This window comes from Elgaria multicarinata, chromosome 1, assembly GCF_023053635.1.
Source record: "Elgaria multicarinata webbii isolate HBS135686 ecotype San Diego chromosome 1, rElgMul1.1.pri, whole genome shotgun sequence".
NCBI classification, from domain to species: Eukaryota; Metazoa; Chordata; class Lepidosauria; order Squamata; family Anguidae; genus Elgaria; species Elgaria multicarinata.
In genome coordinates, this window is record NC_086171.1 from 101,828,154 (window position 1) to 101,850,023 (window position 21,870).

A 21,870-nucleotide genomic window follows, 5' to 3' on the forward strand; every position below is an offset into this window, starting at 1 on the left:
AAAGTTGGTGCTGCAAGATGGGTCCAAGGCAGGAGAAACCAAACTATAAATCCCAAGGGGCAATGCAGTAATGCTCATTTGTGAGGCACCACCAGGGCAACATGCATCAACAGTATGAGCCAGGAGGGAACTTCTGCGAAAACTGGCCCACGTTTTCCGAATGCTTGTTGAGAAAGCTTGTAAATAAATACTGAGCAGATTCCAAACTGAACTGAGAGGAACTCATTGTACTGGGACTTTAGTTATCACCACAATAATTTATAAACGTGTGTTAATGGGTAAAACTTCCATGAAGGAGTTAAGCACAAAATTCATGAAACCTTGAAATAAATCACACACACACACACACACACACACACACACACACATGTGTCCCTGTACTGTATTAATTCAAAACTATAATTTGTACTGCCGTGGGGACGAAAGGCAATTCAGCATGTACTGCATTCCCATTATAGACATTGTGGTATATTTGTTGGCAGCCTTAACCACATTCAGGTCAAAGCCTGAGCAGGCCACCAAGGCTACATCGTCTTCCATTCATCAAGGGATACATCTATTTGAGGCAATAACTTAGCTAGTTTTGGCAGTATAATCAAGTTAGATCTGCTTTTTCTTTCGGCCTCTGGAATTGGATTGCACACATTGTCCATCATTAGATGCTGTTTCGAAAATACCCTTTTAGTGGTAAGATTAGCAGTGAATTCCACAAAAAGGAAAGCGTTTTCCTGGAGTGTGGTAGTCTATCTTGTGGTGTCCAGCCCATTCCAAAATGTATTTGGATGGGAGATCACTCAGGATTCAGCTCATTCCACCCGTGCCTACCACACCGAGTTTCTTAGAGGAAGAGTAGAATACAAATGTACATGCGAACCTGCATTCTGTGGAGTCAGACCATTAGTCCATCTAGCCTAGTGTTGTTACCTCTAGCAGGCAGAAATTCTCAAGTGGGTCGGGCAAAAGTCATTTCCAACCTCCTACCCAAAGTCCTTTTAACTGAGGAATGCCGCCGATTGAACTGGAGATCTTTTGAATGCAAAACATGTGTCCTACCACTGAGCTACAGGCCTTCCATATTTTATTGATTATTATGCAATGGTTATTATTGCTTATTATATTGTTTATAGTATTTTATTGATGATGATTGATTATTATGCAAATAATCAAGGCAGTTGTCAAAGTCTGTGGGAGCTTTCCTTTGAATGCTCATGCACCAACCTGACCATTGATAGATAGACAGACAGATAGATAGATATAAATTTATTAAATTTTGAATCTGCCCTGTAACAAAAGTTTTCTAGGCAGGTTATTTAAAACTAAAAGAAAACAATACAAAAAACAACAACGGGAAACAATATAAAATATATAAAAACAGCCGTACAACCTAAAATGCCTGAGAGAAAAGAAAGGTCGTCACCTGGTGCCAAGAAGATAACATGACACCAGCCAAGGCTCCTTGCGGAGGTGTTTCATCCACGGGGTGCCACAAATGAGAAGGCCCTCTCCCTGGTCGCCACCCACCTAACTTCCTTCAGTGGGGGCATCTGGAAGAAGACATCTGAACATGACCTAAAGGTCCAAAAAGATACATATGAGGATAGACCTTTCTTTAGATCCTCTTGTTCCAAGCTGTTTAACACCAACACTTTGAATTGGGCTCAGAAATGAACTGGAAGCCAGTGCAGCTGACGGGCATCACATGATCACATCAACCAGTCAGTAGCCTTACAGCTCTCTTTTGAACTAGCTGAAGTTTCTGAGCCATCTTCAAAACAGCCCTACATACAACGGATTGTAGTAATCCAACCAGGAAGTAATCAGGGCATGGATTACCATTGCCAATTCTATTCCAGTTATATGTGTGAATACATTGTGTGTTGTCAACGCTATTGCTATGTTGATTTTGAGGGCTAATGGAGGATCTTAGTCCTGCAGTCCACAATCTGATACCTTACATATGTGTTTGGATACAACACTCATAATCCCCAGTTAGCATGGCCCTGCTGCCCAGGTATAATAGGAGCTGTAGACCAATACATCTGGAAGGAACCAGATTGGGGAAGGCTATCCACCTCTTTTTCACACAGTTTTAATTTTTGTGGCGTGGTTAATTTTATGTGCTTTTATACCCAAGTGGCTCTGTTCTTTATGTTTTCACTGACCACCTGCTCGAAGACCAGAATGAGTACTACCAGCTGAGCCATCTTTTCGTTTTATCTTAGTTATATTTGGCATGCCAAAGACAAAATTTCATATATAAATATGAGCCATCTTTTAAGGAGACCTGTTGTGAAACCCTGCTGCATACAGATTTGCTCAACCTTTGAGTTTCCACATATGGAACACAATTTGGAGATGTGAAAATCTCAGCGTTCATGTGTATATATTTATAGAACCAAGTTTAAAACTTTTATATGGTATGAAGAGCTATCTAAAAACATGATGGTTAGAGCTGGACTGACCCACCCATTTTTTTTAATGACCACATCATCGTTTATCACCCTGTACTAAGATCAGGATGAGTACTACCATCTGCTCCAAGTCAGCAGATTGAGCCATATTTTTATTTGCTTGAAGTCAATTGTGACACAATGTGAGAATCTTGCTGTTCAAAAATAGGATATTGTTTTTAGATCCCCTACATATGGGCTATGATGTTTTGAACATAATTTGGAGATATATGCCCTATCTGTCACATGTATTAGAACAAAGTTTCTAGTCCTTGTGTATTAAGTATAATTTGAATTGGAGGGGATCTACACTAGTCAAGTTAGAACGTGTCTTACCATTTTTAAGTGTCCGTTTCGTAGTATTACACCACATGATGTTCAGTTTGTGACGTTTTATTGTTGTCTTTTCTCTGGTTTTTATTTTGATCTTCTCTGAAATAAGTCATTCTATTTGGTATGATGTGGCCGATTTCATCGTATTAAATGGGTTTCCTGTAGTTCTTAATTAGCCAATCACATTCCTGGGGGGCATGTTTATGTAATTTCTGTGCCCAAAATTGAAGCCATTTTTTTCGTTCAAGCCTCTTTTTTGCAGCCACTTCCAGTTTCACTTTTGGGAGGCTACTTTGTGGATTGTTTGTAGGTGGAGGATTGCCTCGGAGAGAAGAGGAAGTGGGAGGGAAAACGGGCAGACGGGGAAATAGAACAAACGGATTTATTTTCTTAGTGTGGCCAAAAGGAATGCATTCCCATGGAAAGATAAAACATAAGTAAACGTTTTAAAAACTGCTACATTTTAAATGGTTCAAAAACAAAACGTTCAATGACTGCAAAAACAACGTTTCATATACTATTGTAGATCCCATCTTGGAAACATGGAACTAACGTCATGATCCATTTATAATTTTATACCCTGTGTGGCACTATCTCCCTCCTATTCCCCTATGCCAGACCATTGGGAACGTCTTTTCCTACAGCGGGGATGCAGCCTTATATGGCTGGCTGCCTATCAGGGGCAGAGAATAAAGCTGTTTTTGTTGCCTGCATGGAATGGCAAAAAGAGAGCGTCTGTCAAGCATATGATGGTCCATACTAATCCATGGCTGGTGAGTTGCACCTGGCACGGAAGGTCACAAACTGCACAGCCTTGCCCTACCCAAACATCTGTATCACAAGGAATAAAAGCAATGCAACATGAGCCTTTAGGCAAAGTCATCACTCTTGCATACATGCTACTGGCTGGCAGACTCAGACTTTGAACAGGGGACGTGAAAGCACATGTCGTATGACTGGCCCTGCCTTATAGACACAGGAAAGGGGTCTCCAGTTGGCAGGGTCTGTATGCTCATTGCTGTGCTCTGTCTTGGCCGCTGCAGCATTTTTGGAGGCTCCGTGCGACGGAATGGAAGGCGAAGGTACAGAGGCTGGAGCAGAGCAGCAGCTGGTGCCCTTTCATTAAGCAGTGACTTGTGCCTGCCGCCAGCTACTCGCCCTTAGCCAGAGCCTTCCCGGAGAGATGTATGAAGGGGGGAGGGAGAGTGAGAATCAATTGGTTTGATGTGACTTTTACATTCTATTCTGGGGTCTGGCTCCTCTCCACAGGCAGACATCAATAACCTTTCATTTGCTGCTGTTACCCATTGTCCTTCTACTTTTATTAGAAGAGAACACACCACTATTTATGTACATTGGAGCAGCATTCCCAATGGCATTATTGTAACAAGCTGCCAGGCTGTTCTCTGTGAGGGTGATCTCACTCTACCTAATTCCCCAAAAGTCCTTTTACTTTTCAAATCTTTTCCTCTCAGCCTTGAACTCTCACCTCCCCTTCTTTCTGTCCCCTCAACACTGTTTCAAATTCAGTTCCCATCTTCCCTGCCCTTATGTCAGACGCTCGCGCCTTTTGCCTGCTCACAGTTAACGTGGTCTCCTGACTTATTACACTCTTTATCCTTATTTCTTTAATTTGGAGGGTCGATACATTGAGACCCTGTGCAGTGCAATGTACTAGTGAAGTCTGAGCGGCTTATCCGCATAGTTATTTTCTGCCCAGAATTTAAAGATTCCTGGTACAAAATTTACAGGATTTTTCCCGCAACCATGCCATGATCAAATGAAACACAATTAATTAATCTAACTCTGGGGACTACCCAGTGTCAGAAGAAGGAAAGAAAGAGGATCGATAGATAATTGTACTACTCTTCTGATACAGAATTCTACCAGGTAGAAGAATACTGTAGCATTGCACGAAGGAAAAGAAAACACACTTCTGTTAAAGCTGTTACGAATACCTGACTATGGCCAGTGTAAGCTACCAGGACCATTTTGCATTTTACCCATCACTCAGTATACACTCGACAGAGAGTTTGAGCCAATTCCGGCATCCTTCTGAGTGTCTCTGTATGACACATTGTAGCTGCATGATACTTGCAACCATTGTCATGCTTACTTATAGCCTGTTCAGATAAATGAATTTTAGCAGGACTTAAGTGTGAATAACTCTTTAGATTGGGGTCAAGGTGTGAAGTGTCCAGTGGCAGCTAGAGAGCTGGGTTGCTACATGAAACTACCAGTGGCCATAGTGTGGCAATCGAGGAAGGGGGAAATCCCACCTGTACCTTTTAAGTGCTGGCAGTGGAGGCAGGGGGTACCTCAGTTGGCACTGCACAGGCACCATGGATAGACACCCCTTTCACTCTCGAGTACAAATATATATATATATATATATATATATATATATATATATATATAGTCAGGAACTGTTTGCTTGAAAGGTACTGATTGAGGCAAATGTTACCTTAGGGTGACCCTATGAAAAGGAGGACAGGGCTCCTGTATCTTTAACAGTTGCATAGAAAAGGGAATTTCAGCAGGTGTCATTTGTATATATGGGGAACCTGGTGAAACTCCCTCTTCATCACCACAGTTAAAGCTGCAGGAGCTATACTAGAGTGAGCAGATTTAAAAGAGGGCAGGGCAGCTGCAGTTTCGAATGTTGTGAGGAAGAGGGAATTTCCCCAGGTTCCCCATATATACAAATGACACCTGCTGAAATTCCCTTTTCAATGCAACTGTTAAAGATACAGGAGCCCTGTCCTCCTTTTCATAGGGTCACCCTAGTTACCTCCATCACCATCTCCTGGGCTTAAAGGTATGGGACAGAATTTCCTTTCACCCCTCAATTACTGCACAATGGCCACTGGCACTTTTGCCTGGCCTACTGCCCTACCTGAAGCACCCTTCAGTCGCATATCAGAATACAACAACTATTGAACTGCAGAACGATCTAAGCCAAATCCTATATATTTACCGTTCTCCTCAAGATATACAGGGCGGTGGCCCTGCAGCCTATCTGAGCTCCCTTACATATTATAAATATAGGTGGGCGTTTACTAGGGCTCACTATAATGCTCTCCCTTCCAAGTTCACAGAAGACAGATATCAAGGAATTCCAGTCCCCCAAAGGTTATGCCCATGTGATTCAGGTGAGATAGAGACATCCTCTCATGTGCTTTTACACTGCTCGTTCTACTCAGAGGCCCAGTCAGGCTTAATCCATCCTCTACTACAGGACTTTCCAGGTAACCGAAGAATTTTATATCAAGTTCCTCCTTGCCGATAGAAACCCCTCAGTTACCTATAAGGTTGCTAAATTCTGCCACTTGGCTCTGAGGACACATCATAACCTATTAACCTCGGAGGACTGTTAAATCTCTGGGAGATGGGAACTAAGGATCTGTACTACTTTGTATGGTTGCTGTTGCTGGATTAATGTTGTGCTGGTCTCGGACCGTAATAAAGTGATTGAATACAACAACCCAGGTTTTAAAACTGGTAGCAGTGTAAGCAGCAGTTCTAACAGAAGATGTTTCCTTTCTTTTGGGGCTGCCAAACTCTTCAGATAATTTTTGTGAACCGCCCAGAGAGCCCTGGCTATTGGGTGGTATAGAAATGTAATAAATAAATAAATAAATAAATAACTGTCAGAACTCAATGCAACTTTACAGAAATGGACTCACACAGCTCCCCTAATGAAAGACCCTAGCATATATTACCAATACAGTCCTACTTACAGTTTTCATAAAATACCAGTGCAAATAAAAAAATTACCCAAGTACAGGAACCAACAACCCCACACACATCGCAGGCCACATGGCATGTGTGGCTGCTCACAATGTTTCACCACACGTTGCTTCTCTTGTTATCACTAGCCACTGAGATTACCTTTCACCTCCCTATTGAACGCATATGATAGTGTCTGAATAGGGCACCACATACAGTGAACGGTATCACCCTTTTCCTCTTTATCTCGGTTTCCTTTTGTGCTTCCACTGTGAGCCAGGAAAGGGATGTAAAAGCACAATATCTTAAAAGCAAGGAATGTATGAAACAGGAAGACAAACACTCTGGCTAAAAGCCTACATGAAAAACAAGAGATCAACAACAATTTAAAAAGGTGAACATGACAGGGAACTCTATGTTTTTTGGTTTTGTTTTGTTTTGCAAAGGGCTGAGCTGAAATTTCCCTCCCACCCCTGCCCGTGTCACTGTCCTGTGAACATTGCTACAAGGCCTGGCACTGGAGGGAGAGAAACCGCACCCACCACATTCTCTCACAGCCATGTCCCAAGCACCTAACAATACCCGTTCTTTCCTGAGCCAACAGCAGGGAGACCCAAAGATGAATGCCACCCCAACCCAAAGCCACCTGAAGCAAAGGACAAAATGGCGCCCCAAGGACAGACAGTTGAATCTTACTTCGAACTAGCAACAGGACAGCTTCTTCTCCTGCACCGAGGACAGCAGTAGGCTAGTGTAGAGGGTACGGAGAAGGCCCCAGAACTCACAGAGCTCTGCCTTCCAACAACATTTTAGGATGCTTTTAGTATGTTTTTAGTTAGTTTTTAGGACGTTTTAATAATGTATACTGTGTTTGATTGATATTTTACGTATTTTATACCTGCTGTTGCTCCTCGCCTCGATCAGAATGGAGAGGTGGGTTAGAAATATATTATTATTATTATTATTATTATTATTATTATTATTATCATCATCATCATCATCATCATCATCATCATCATCATCATCATCGTGCTCCTTGCTCTGTCTGGTACTTGCTTGTCGCTCACTCAAACAAATGCAGCAAAGCAACCGTGGCACCACTGCCAGTGTGTGTTCCATGAGCAGGACAACCCAGGTGCATGCGCGGATGATGCCTACTGCAGTTTGCGCCCTGCACGCTTGCTCAGCGGCTTTTCCCAATGGTGTTGTTTGTGATGCATTGAGAGAAGGCAACTGGGCAAGACAGATCAACAGCTCAGCCAGCAACAAGCAAACATCGCTGCCACCAGGGCACCAGCCTGAGAAGGATGGGAACAGACAGAGAAGGGGCTCAGGAGGAACAGTGGGCAAGGGGAGGGGGGATGCAGCTACCTCCAGCGTCTACTCGTGTTTGAGGTGGCTGCGGTGTTACACCCCACAAGTCAGTTCCCTAATGTATGTCTAGAGATTTGTAAGTCTATTGTGTTTAGAATGTTGACCTGATTGGGTGGAGATTGAATATCTTAGGAGGGGGGAGGAGGATATATAAGGGAATGACTGAGGTGATGGGTGGAGGGGTAAAGTACTTTGGTTCGAGGGAGAGTTAGAGGATCAGGGTAAAGAGGGTTGTCTTTTGAGTGTAGTGTGCAGATAGTCAGTTGCTGTATATTTAACAATCCTGATAATAAAGTTCAAGAGTGAAGGTGTGAGAGAAAGGAAAGCGTGTATGAGAAGAGAGAAAGGATTGGATGAGAGGTTTTAACGAGGGTCTGAAAAGTTTTATTACGAAACAAAGTTTATGAACATTGAAATAAAGTTTTATTCAGTTTGTTTTACCACCACAAAACCCCCACGTGTCTCCTTGGCATTTATCATCCGCAGTTCTATACATATAACACCCATTCTTACATCAATTCACCATCAGCACATATAATTCACAGCGCATTTTTTTATTCCTGAAATTATTCCTGGGTAACCCCTTTCTCCACATAGTTTGTAGAAAGGTGGTGTTTGTCCCTCACCTCAAGCTCATAAAGTGGTGGCGCTTAGCCTGAGCAGGGAGTGTCCGCGGACAGGCCGGTTGTAAAGAGCCTGCGTCCTGGCACAGTGGCCACCTCACTCTGCTGAATAGTAGGGCTGGCCCTGCCAAGAGCCATGGAAAGCATTGTAGAAATGGGATGTGCTGTTGTGGGGGTGGGGGTGGGGGTGGGGGTGGGGGTGGGGGGTGTACGTTACGGTAATTGTCAGGGATTCAGTGAATATTACCATTTACCCCAAACTCTGAAAATGTTTAGATTATTAGAACATGTCAGGAAAAACTCTCACATTTACCAGTAAATCCACTTGTCAAGAGAAGTTGTGTGGTGCACCTTCAGGGCTTTAGGCATGCTTCCTCATCAGTAGGCTTGCCAACGGCAATGGGCACCCCGAATCAAAGCAGTGAACGTCCCAAAGTGGCGCACTTATGCATTGCCTCCCAAAAGAAGAAATGAATCACCAGACACTAATATTTACATATGCAAGTAATGCCAATTCCGCAGCCATTTGCATGTGCAAATGCATGTGCATAGTGCAAATTTAGGGGTAAAACACTATTATTTAAATAAAAATACAAGATGTCTCACTCTAGTGGAAGGACTGATTAGGTGATCTGTGTGGCTATTCAGTCGAATGTCTAGGTGCTCCCTGTTGCTGGGCAACTTTAAGGCCCCTCCCACCTCTCCCCTTTGATAGTTCTTTATCTTGAAACTGGATTTGGACTGGGCAGCCCATCCAATAGAGGACACCTTCAAACAGAGACTATCCTCCGGTAGCTCTCCAAAATGGAGGGTTGAATTCTGTAGTGCATGACTCCTCGCCACTCACTGGGTCATCCACATGCTACACATGTGGGAGAATGATCCGCATTCCAAACCCTGCTAGTCCAGGGTCAGCATTGGAAACAGAGCCACCATTATGCCCACGGCACTGATTTGGCACGATGGTGGCTCTGTTCCCAACGCTGTCAGCAGCCCTAAATCTTCACAAGGGGAAGCACCCCTTTCATGAAGAACATCCACTTGCACATCCTGTTCTCTCCCCTCCATCATTCAGTCAGAGCAAAGCACACAAACCCTCGTCTTGATTCATTTTAAACAGTGCTAGGTTTCGTTGGGGAGGGCCGTTGCTGAGTAGTAGAGTACAAGCTTTGTATTCACAGTGTCTCAGGTTAACTCCGCGGCATCTCCAGGAAGGGCTGGAAAAGATCTCTGTCCAAAATCCAGGAGATCTACACAGTCCAGCCAATCTACACAGTCCAGCTTTTCCCAACCTGGAGCCCTCTGAACATGTTGGACTATAATTCCCATAATCACCCAGGCAGCAAATCAGAGGGGTTGGACAAGATGTTCTCCAAGGTCCTTTACAACTCTATGACTCTGACAAATTCACCATGGCTGGCAGCTTGACAACTAACAGACAAGGCCTTTGGGGGGGGGGGTGTTTAATGGTGAATCCCATCTGAACATTACTGGATTGCTTTTCCTACAGATCCTGGTTCTAAATCCTGCAGTTCAGTGGTGGGCAACCTGGTGCCTTCCAAATGGTCTTGAACTACAACTCCCACCATCCCTAGCCATTGGTCATGGTGATTGGGGCTGAAGGGAATTGGAGACCTCCGGTTCCCCACCCCTGCTACAGTCACTGATAAAATGTCCTGGCTTTTCCCTGCCCCAGGACTGATGTTCTCCAAACATTGAAGTCCCTCTGAGAGATCTTTTTATTTCTCCAAATGACTGTTTCAAGCAAATTTGATATCTATGTCTGGAGACCCAAATCCTGAGCACATGCCATATTAAATAGGTTGTTCTGTACAGGACTGGTGCCTGGGTAGTCCTACTTTTGGCAGGGTGGGTAGTGTGGAGATTGGACTAGGACTTTGATATGACTTGAAGTATGGGAGAATTATTGTTGTACATGGTCCAGATTACTCCCATCCCCCCCCCCCCAGTCCTCCTATGGTCTCTGATCAAAGAGCTTTGGGAGGTTTTTGTAGTGCTGAAAAAGAACTCCCTGCAAATCTCTTTGATGGATCAGAGGAAAAGAAAACCAAGCATTTGTACCTATAGGAAATGAGAGCTCTGTCAGATTATATTATATATTATTTATATAGGTTTAGCACCATCAGTGTACATGGTGCTTTATCTAGACGGTAAATCAGGACGCTCCCCAGTTCAGAACTCGTTCCTGTTCATTAGCTTATCTAAGCAAGCTGCTATCGCTTAACCTTCAGTTGCAATGTGAAAAGTGGCCCACCTTACAGAGGTGCTGTGGGCCTTATTGAAATAATTAAATGCTTCGAACTCTTCATGGGCTAAATAAATACTAAAGAGTACAAATGGGGCACTGCAACAAAATGGTGTGTGTGTGTTTGTGTGTTTAGATGAGAGCCTTCAAAACCCTCCCTTCTCAGTCAGGAAAGCTGACAAGGATGAGCAAATCATAGAATCATAGAATCGCAGAGTTGGAAGGGGCCTACAAGGCCATCAAGTCCAACCCCCTGCTCAATGCAGGAATCCACCCTAAAGCATCCCTGACAGATGGTTGTCCAGCTGCATCTTGAAGGCCTCTAGTGTGGGTGAGCCCACAACCTCCCTAGGTAACTGATTCCATTGTCGTACTGCTCTAACAGTCAGGAAGTTTTTCCTGATGTCCAGCCAGAATCTGGCTTCCTGTAACTTGAGCCCGTTATTCTGTGTCCTGCACTCTGGGAGGATCGAGAAGAGATCCTGGGCCTCCTCTGTGTGACAACCTTTTAAGTACTTGAAGAGTGCTATCATGTCTCCCCTCAATCTTCTCTTCTCCAGGCTAAACATGCCCAGTTCTTTCAGTCTCTCTTCATAGGGCTTTGTTTCCAGACCATCCTGGTCATCCTGGTTGCGCTCCTCTGAACACGCATGGATGCCTGTCAGTGAGAGAACAAAGGAATGGGTGGGTGCCATTATAATCTGTTGCTGGGTTCAGATATAGCACTAACCCCTGGAAAGAGTTGTTGAATTCTGGGTTGTCATGTTTTATAGCAGTATTGAAGTTTGCTGATAACTATTAGGGCACATTACACATTCCATACACCGCTTTCATAGTGTTAATTCTTGCTTTTTATTCCAAAGTAGCCAAAATACCACAACAAATGTCACTGTGTGCCTTACAAGGTAAAAATGCGCAATAGGGATATAGCATTACTATGATGGGATTGCAATGATTTGACACAAGACGTTGGTCTGGCCTAAATGTCAATATCAAATAAACACAAGGCAATGGTGGAATTAATATGAACCAAAAGAACCCCAAGAGGCGACCACCATAGGAATAAAGTTAAACCAGTAAAATAATTGTTATTCAAATTTGTACACAACTATATTATACTCGGTTAAATGTATTCAATGTGGTGATCATACAAATCAGAAAATTTGTGTACAAATTTGAATAACAATAATTTTACTGGTTTAACTTTATTCCTATGGTGGTCGCCTCTTGGGGTTCTAAATGTCAATACTATAGTGCCACAAAGGTATTTGGGATACAGGGAGAGAATGGATGGAGGTAGAGGGAAACAAACAACCCAGGGATCAAGAAAGCAAACTACATTTTGTTCAAACATCTGCCACACAAACCATGGGTAGGGCAATGAACCAGGGATTAACCATTAGTAAAATAAACCCTTCAATCTCAGGGTTACCCTGGCTGTTGTTTTGATTACATAAGCAACGGCACTCCGAGAATTGAACAGGAATATATATATTCCTCCAAGCCACTTATGCAAATAGGAGAGAAGGCAGAGGCAGTGGATTGGCCTACTTGTTGGCGCTGTGACATCGCCAACCAGTAGGCCAATCCACTGCCTCTTCCTTCTCTCCTATTTGCATGTTCTCTCCTATTTGCACTTATAGGCCAATCCACTGCCTCTGCATTCTCTCCTATTTGCATGTTTAAAAGTTCTGAGCTCACAGGGCCTTCTATGGAAGTGCCAAGAAAAATAACTGCCATCTAGGGAAGTTCCAAGATAGAAGGCCAGAGGACGCCTCCAAGGCAGTTATAGTTTTTGCCCTCTGGCGCCATCTAGCAACATTCCTCAAAACTGCGGCCTTCTATGGACGTTCCAAGAAACAGTTTTTGCCCTCTGGTGCCGTCTAGTGACGTTTCTCAGAACTGCGGCCTTCTAGGGAAGTTCCAAGTTCCGAGAAAGATCACTGCCAGGAACTTCTGGCCTAGCAGAGGGGCCAAAACCCACCAACCTCCGCACAAGACTGCTCCTCTACACCTGTCATATGACGGGCTTTTTTGCTAGTAAGTTTATAAAAATGCCACCTTCAAGTCTATGAAAAGCTACCATCTATACCCAGGCTAGATTATTTTTAGCCCCCCCCCCATTATCCTCCATTAGTCTGAGATGTCCTTTACACATATATCGTAAAGTATTATTTATCTCTTAATTATTCCAATTTATACCCTGACCTTTTGTCAAATGATGGCTTATGCATACTTCTTCCTCCTTGCCACTGCTTCAGCCCTTTCCCCAAAACTCAAAGTTCTGCTTATACTGTTAGTTTTACTCTACCCTGTGCCTGCTTACCCTACCCTGTGCCTGTTGGCATTCTCTTCCCCTCCTTATTCATAGAATCATAGAATCATAGAATAGCAGAGTTGGAAGGGGCCTACAAGGCCATCGAGTCCAACCCCCTGCTCAATGCAGGAATCCACCCTAAAGCATCCCTGACAGATGGTTGTCCAGCTGCCTCTTGAATGCCTCTAGTGTGGGAGAGCCCACAACCTCCCTAGGTAGCTGATTCCATTGTCGCACTGCTCTAACAGTCAGGAAGTTTTTCCTGATGTCCAGCCGGAATCTGGCTTCCTTTAACTTGAGCCCGTTATTCCGTGTAGTATTGTTTTACTATGATTTTATTAGATTGTAAGCCTATGCGGCAGGGCCTTGCTATTTACTGTTTTACTCTGTACAGCACCATGTACATTGATGGTGCTATATAAATAAATAATAATAATAATTGAGCAGGTTCCAAATTAACCAGACGCATTGGGGTTGTCTATAAGAGGGGAAAGCCCTGTGGTGGCTCCACGGTGGCACTAAGTCATTTATGTGACACAGCAGCCATTGTGGAGTCATTTTATTTATTTATTTATTTATTTATTTATTTAATTACATTTATATACCGCCCCACAGCCGAAGCTCTCTGGGCGGTTTACAACATTTAAAAATAGTAAACATTAAAAGTATACAATTTAAAACCACACACACACACACACACACACACACACACATAAAAACAGTATAAAAACAACAGTATCCATTTAAAAACAACAATTGTGGGGTCCATTAAAAACAAACTTAACGTTGTTAAATGCTGTTAAAATGCTGTTATTTATTTATTTATTTATTTATTTATTTATTTTATTGCATTTATATACTGCTCCAAAGCTGAAGCTCTCTGGGCCATTCACATCCCAGGGCTTTCCCCCGAAGCTCCAAATTTAAAAAGTTGGGGACTTACCCCAACTTTTTTCTGTGGAGCAAGGCACCAACGGTGCATCTTCATCTGTCGTCTTGCTCCGGACTTGCAGCGGAGGTGTGTCCAGGCCAATGGTGACCCCTGATTGGTCGCCATCAGCTGGACAGGGCAGAGGGGGCGGGCCAGCGAGCTGAATGGCCACTGGAACGCCTCCACTCATTTCCTCCGGCGTCATCGGGAGGGATGGGGGCTGAGAGAACTGGGTTTGAAATGTCTGTCATCTTAAAAAAGAAAAGAAAGAGAACTAAAGAAAAGTAAAAGAAAAGAGCAAAACGAAAAAAGAATTTCCCACATGTCTGGAAGGGAGACTTGCATTGGAGAACCTGAAATCCAAAACTCCCCTTGGCATGTGCAATTCTTTGGAATTGCATGCTCTAATGTTTGGCAGCTACAGGTGCTTCTGAGTGTGGTGTAGAGGGCAAGAATGCATGGCATGGAACGCCCCGGGTTGGAAAAAAATGGGAGGGGGCTGCACGGATGCGCAGCAGTGCTCAGTGGCGCACAGGGCAGCAGCGGCTCCTCCTCCTCTGATTGAAGCAAACCCCGTGTTGGCTCCTTGCTGTGGGGACAATCCCATAGGAGCACAAGTGCAGGGGTTTGGGGGCTCATGGCACCATCGTATAGACACCCCCATTCACAATGGCATTCCTGACATGGAATAATTATCTTTGAAGGAAGATTGCAAGTTGAGAGAGTTTTCTTGGAAGGAGAGTGTGAAGCTCATGCTACAGAACGTGAGTCACTCAGTTCACACCCCAGTTAAGTGGCTTATACATTCTGAAAATAAATAAAATCATAAACAAACCACCAGTAAGAACGTTTTATGTCACAGTTGTACTAACAACTAGGACAGTGAGCATCACACAAAAGCCTGGATTTCATGGTGCTTAATAAAACTTGTGGTGAAGGATATGAAAAAAGAACTTCAGAGCAAATCTGTCTCCAACGTATTTCCAAGGCGTGGGCAGAAGGGAAAGCGGGAGGGATTTTCAGGCAACGAAGGGAGATTTTCCATAGGAGATTGCTCTTAGAAAGCATTTTCCCCACATCTGGAGAGAACTCAATTTCCTATAGACACTGAGCCTTCCAAGTGGATTTAAAACGGTTTCCACGAGTTGTGGCTATTTATACACAGACCTGCCACTCAGGGCAGGATGTATCTACAAAGAGACAACCATGAAGATTTAGCAACAGTGCCCAGCTTTTTCCTAAGGTGCAGCTGGGGAGGCAGGAAGGATCTTTTGACATCCTCAGAGCAGAGGACAATTCATGATGAGCTTTTCATCTTTGAATGCTGACAGGAAACAGGTTTCTGTGCGGCTCCAAATTCCAAGACATGGAAACAGGGTAAAATTGGAAGCTGATGGAGCCAGTAGCTAAGGAATGCAATCCTTTGCATGTTCAGACAGGGGGAAAAATATCCCACAATGCCCAGCATGGCCCAGCCAGCATGGCAGTTGTAAGCTGAGAGTCGTAAGACTTTTTTTTTGTCTAAACATGCATAGGATTGCTGAGCCACTCTAAGGGCTTCTCTACGCTAAGGAAAAATCCCGCAGTCTTACCAAGGTTTCATCTTCCAGAGTCTTTGCGGCACAATACACGCACTGCCCCACCTCTGTTTTTCTCGGTTCCTTTGGGCATTTATAGAAGTAGATGACAGTGTAAGATTTCGACAGTATTGCACGATTCTTGAATTACACAACCTCTTTGATGGCGTTTTTTGGTGGGGAGGGTAGTTGCTGCATTTTTGGTGATTTATAAAATGGCGGAATAATTTGTATTTGTGCTTACATCATATGGTGAAGATCCCAAATCTGGTGAAAAATTATGGGAGTTTCTGATATTGGCATGTGAATGACAACAATCTCAGAGGTATTTTATGAAGGGCTGAAAGTAGACATGTATTTCCTCTCTTCTTGGACATTCACCAGTGACTGCTGGCTATCATTGTTGTGACTCTCAATACTCTCTCTACATTGCTGCGGTTTTGGACTTTGTCTACAATTGACAACATTCTCATTTTAGTATCAACTTTCACTCAGTTTTAGACATCCAGTGTAACATATAAGAAAAAACAAAAAGAGTACATTACAATGAAACGGTTATCCTTGACATCATGAGTTTTACCATTCCATAATAAAAGCATCATTCCATGGTCAATGGACTTTTTTTGTTATCTTCCTTCAAATGCTCTAACAAAATACATGAGTTTAGACATATATTGCTTTATTCCTTCCCTTTGTATCAATATATATATATATATATATATATATATATATACTGTATACACACACACACACACACACACACACACATACATATATATATATATATATATATATATATATGGATTTTCTTTTCAAAACACAGCCAAAAAGCAACGTAGGAGGATGTTGGGGGATTACAAAATTATTATCTACATATCATTTCTTTATTGAAATAATTTATCTCCCACCTTTCCACCAAGATTGCCCTTCAAGACTGTGTGCAGTTTGTAACAGCAGTTAAAAGAATAAGTAGCTACATATTATTTATCATCAAAGGCTCAGAAGAAACACACAATATCCTGGGGGTCAACTTGATGATGGGTCAGCAGCAGCAGGACCCCTCAAAACCCTGCGCTTGTGTGTTATCCCCATGCTAAGGAGTGAGCATAGGGCTTGCGTCCAAAGGAGCTGCCACCACCATGCACATGCACTGCCGCGCAACTGTGAATCGCTGCTCAGGTGCCGTGGCATGTCCACCTGTCCCCCAACTTTTTAAAAAACCTTTTTTTAATCTTTATACTCTTCTCCGGCATGGGCACCCTTCTGCCCACACCAGAGAAGCGTGGAGGCGTTCCAGTGGCAATTCGGCTTGCTGGCCTGCCCCTCCCCCCTGTCCGGGCTGATGGCGACCAATCAGGAGTCGCCATTGGCCGGCCACGCCTCTACTGTAACTTCGGAGCAGGGCGACACATGCAAATGAATCGATGTTGCTTTGCTCCACAGAAAAATGTCAGGATAAGTCCCCGACTTTTTCATATCAGATCTTCAGGGGAAAGCTCTGGGATCGCTCAGCAATGGCTACTGTGCCATATAAATGACATAGCGCCACTGCGGAGGCACCTCAGGGCTTTCCCCTCATATAGACACTCCCCTGGTAACGAAAAAAAGATAGCACTACACCTGGCTGGGTTGTGAATTCCACAATTCGGACACCACTGCAGAACAGGAGCCATACTGGCTGGGGATGGTGGGAGATATAGTCCAACCCATGGAGAGGACACTAGGTTGGGAAAGGCTGTGAAAGACAGCCATCTGGCTTCCAAGGGCTTGGTGGCAGGCCTCAGATGATGGTTTTGGCAGGTTTAAATTTAATATGGGACAAGTTGGGTCCTTCCTTTGGATGCTCTAATAGCTTCAGCTATTCTTGCGGAGCAGCCTGAGGTTGAAAAGGGATAAGTGCCTAAGCCCGTTCTTGGAGTTCATAGCCTGAAGTAAGGTTCCAACTAGAGCCCTCCAGGGTCATAGCATATGTTCGGTCTTAAGCAGCAGTACTCAACCGAAAGCAGTTGCCTTGGGGAACAGACTATACATTCATCCAGATCCAAGTCCTTCTATGCATTTGTGTAAGTAGGCTGTGCAACTGCTTTTTTTGCCAGCCAAAAGTGTTCAGCTGGATGTTTTGAAGGCTGCAGGGCACTGATTTGCACAACATTTACATATGCTAATTCCTACATGACCAGGTGAGCTGTGTGCCCACCTGTTCAGGTGCTAACTGTTGATGGGCAACAGTTCTTATGGTTCTATTACCTTTCAACTGGTCTTGGACCAGACAGCCTTTCAGACAGAGGACTGCCCTCTGCGTAAGAAGTCACCTGGCCTCCCTAATATCCTCTGCCTTGAAGGAGGGAGAGGAGCAGATTCTTGGGAGGAGTCAGCTTGGCTTCCCCCTTCTATGCCTGGTGCACGGCTGTCAGGTCCATCTTGGCAGGCCCCTCTGTGCCTCACCTTAGGGTATCCAGCAGCCCTCTCCTTCTCCAGGTCCCCAGTGGGCAGCTGCTCCCAGCAGAAGCAGGAGAAGACCTACATGTAGGAGCCTTAGTGAGAGGAAGATGCCCTAAGGCACAGACAGACAACCAGGTGCCTTCCAGATGTCTTGGGGTATAACACCCAGGAGCTCCAGCCAGCATGTCCAATTAGGGGAGCTGAGGTCCCAAGCATCTGGAGGGCACCAGGTTGTTCTAAAATGAAGACTGGAGGCCCTGCCAAGGTGCAGTGTGATCAACCCAATAGCAACCCACCACGTGCAAAAATGCCCTTGTGGGGAAAGAGAGGCCACACTGGCTTCGTCTAAGAGGCCTGCGTCTTTGTGGGAAAAGAAGGCAAAAATGCAAGCGACATTTTGCTCTTCTTTTCCTTTCAAAGTCAGCAATGATTTGTTGGTATAGTGTAATTAATCAGGAATTATAGAGAAGCTCCATTACAGGGCTGGGGGTAAAGAAACTCCAAAGTACTTGAGAAATGTCTTCCTTTTAGTAAATAATTACCTAAGTAAAAAATAATAATATATTTTTTTACTAAATCAAGTCATTTTTTGTGCACCGTTTCAGGCTTCAAGTAATTTGTCTAAACTTGCTCTCTTGCTAGCGCCACACAATAAATTAATGTTGTAATCGGGGTAAATTTAACGCGAGCACTTTGGAAAGACCATTATGGAACAAAACAACATTTAATTATTTCCATCCTTGCCAATGCAAGTGGCGAGGTTCCGTCACCCCAAATGAGGACAGAAGGAAGACGTGTGAGAAAGCCCTGTTACAAGATCTTCTTATCCAAGAAAGAAAGGGAGAAATTGCCCATTTTTTCCTTTTGCATACCATGAACAGAGGATGGGAAAGATACGCTTCAGGGACAGTTGATCGCAGGAAATAGCCACATCAGCACAAGCCTTTGTGGCCAATATATTAAGTTGTGATTATGGGACTACAAATGATACTGTTCAGCATAGCAGGATGGTTTCTTTCTGCCACAGGGGACACCACTGTAGCTACATCAGCAAAACCTGCCCCACTGGCTGTCTACCTCTGTTTTTTACAGGCCTTCCTTATTCACCCACTTTTGTCACCCTATTAAGAAACCGGCAACATTCCTGAGGGGGGGCTGCCTGTAAAGTAAGGGGCAGGGCATCTTCAGTCCTATGCGAGGCAGAGGAGGTTTTAATCTTTTGCTGATGCTATGAAAGATGTCCCATTAGGATCTCTGTGATAGAACATGTTCCTTTCATGCTCCTGAGACTCAATTGAGCTTTACTTCAGACGAAGCCATCTGCAGCCAGAGATGAGGCCAGGGGAGGCGAAAGGCTGACACAACGCAAATGCAGTTACAGGAAACAACAGCAGTATGCCCCGTGCCATTGAGCAGAAGCAGATGACCCAGGGAAGGGAGACCAAGTCAGTGTCCCAGTGAAGCCAGACGATGGAATTGGAAGTGACATATTAAAGGTCAGCCATGAATTGTGGGCTGTCCAACAGAGGTGTCAACCTCCAGTGATACAACGCCTTCTAGAGGTCTGCCACAAAGAAACGGATTCAAACCAAGGGCAGGGCAAAAGTGAGGCCTGGCCTGACCCTATGCATGTTTACTGCTGACTTCAGTTTGCACATCTGTCAACCTTAAAAGAATTTCTTAATGGGCTCAAGTTAAAGGAAGCCAGATTCCAGCTGGACATCAGGAAAAACTTCCTGACTGATAGAGCAGTACGACAATGGAATTAGTTACCTAGGGAGGTTGTGGGCTCACCCACACTAGAAGCCTTCAAGAGGCAGCTGGACAACCACCTGTCAGGGATGCTTTAGGGTGGATTCCTGCATTGAGCAGGGGGTTGGACTCGATGGCCTTGTAGGCCCCTTCCAACTCTGCTATTCTATGATTCTATGATTCTAGTTGGATTTGATTTTTAATTTTGTGGTTGAAGGAGGAGGTGAGTATTTGGCTGGGATGCTAGTTAAGTCTAATAGCCTTCTCTTCATGCTGAATAAAAATGCGAGCTTGGCCTAGTTTTTCCTTTGCATCCATTGTTGCTACTATGTATCTGCCTGCTTTAGAAAGAGCAGGTGTTGTTTTGCTCATTTCAAGAGGGGAAATTAAGACCAATGCATGAATGTAAAACAGAGCAAGAGAGACAAAACTTCATGTCCACGCTTACACCAGACATTCACCTTTGCATCTAATATGCAGGGTAGTTGTTGATTTTAATGCAAATCGCATCAGCTGGTCCAGGACAGGGTGTAATTAAGGGGATCAGAGCAGGCATGGAAAAGGAACTTAACCCTGCATGCCTGAGAAAATCATTCAAACATGTCCTGTTTGCAACCCCGAATGGGAACAGGCACACGATTTTTTACAAAATTGCTTTCATGTTTGAAAGTGTGCACATGCGCAAGTGAGCACATGTGTAAGTGAACACTTGCACACATGTGCAACTCCTCCCCAAACCCGCATTTGCATGTTTTAGCCAATAAAAGAAATGCACATTTTAAAAAATGATATTTTTTTTCAGTTGGGAAAAACACACACTTTTAAGCCAACAGTGCAATATGGCTGCAAGAAAGGCAAATGCTGTTTTGGGCTGCATTAATAGAAGTATCGCTTCCAAATCACGTGAGGTACTGGTTCCTCTCTGTTCAGCCCTGGTTAGGCCTCATCTAGAGTATTGCGTCCAGTTCTGGCCTCCACAATTCAAGAAGGACGCAGACAAGCTGGAGCGTGTTCAGAGGAGGGCAACCAGGTGGGAATCTACACTGGTGTTATTCTAACGTTTTGAATGGGTTACTGTGACGCACAGCGTCATGTGACCCTGGGTCTCCAACGTTGTAAATGAGTTCTACTTACCAGTTCTATTTCTTAGTTCCAGCATGGCTACAGATTCATGTGCCTTGTTCTACCAGTAATTTTCCTCTCGCAACCCAGAGCTGCTGGCTTTGCTCCACCCACTTCCTGTTCTCCTTCCTTCGCCCCGTTTGCTATCTTATCTGTTACAGCAGATAAATCACACTAGCCTTATACTGTGCAATCACTGACAATTGCATGCAAAGGACTCAGAAGTTTTCCACCTTAGAATCTGCTTTTATTGTGAAGTACTCCCATGCATCCTGCCTTAAAATTTGAATCAAATTGGGTCATCGGTTGATTTTTTATGATTTTTTTTTAACATTTCCCCCCTCTTTGCAAAGGAGCTGAGGATCACTCAAAGGATTGCTGTAGCTCTGTGCAGGAAAATTAACAAGGGTCTCTTGCTCCCAGTCCAAAACTCATGACCAGCAGGGCTTAAATAGGGCTGCTGCTAAAACTTTTCAATTTGGTCTCCCATCCAAACCCTGACCAAACCCTACCTAGCAAAGTGGCTGGCTCCTATGCATTCAGGCAATTCCCTGGGACTTGTATTAAGATGTTTTGGGAGAGGGTTGTGTGTGCTTATGACTATTGCCCTGCACTGCTGGCTAGGAATGAGGCAGCAGTGGGCGGAGCAAACCCAGCAGCTCAGAGCAACCCAGAACAACGGAAAGGATTTAACAATATGCCCTGCAGTAATGTTACAGCTAAACGTAAGTCACGCTAGTATGCCCCGTGATTCAGAGAACCGATACAGAGAACCATGTTAGAAAGGGACACTAGCAACGTTATAAGACTAGTGTAGATCCGGCCCAGGATGATCAGGGGTCTGGAAACAAAGCCCTATGAAGAGAGACTGAAAGAACTGGGCACGTTTAGCCTGGAGAAGAGAAGATGGAGGGGAGACATGAGAGCACTCTTCAAATACTTAAAAGGTTGTCA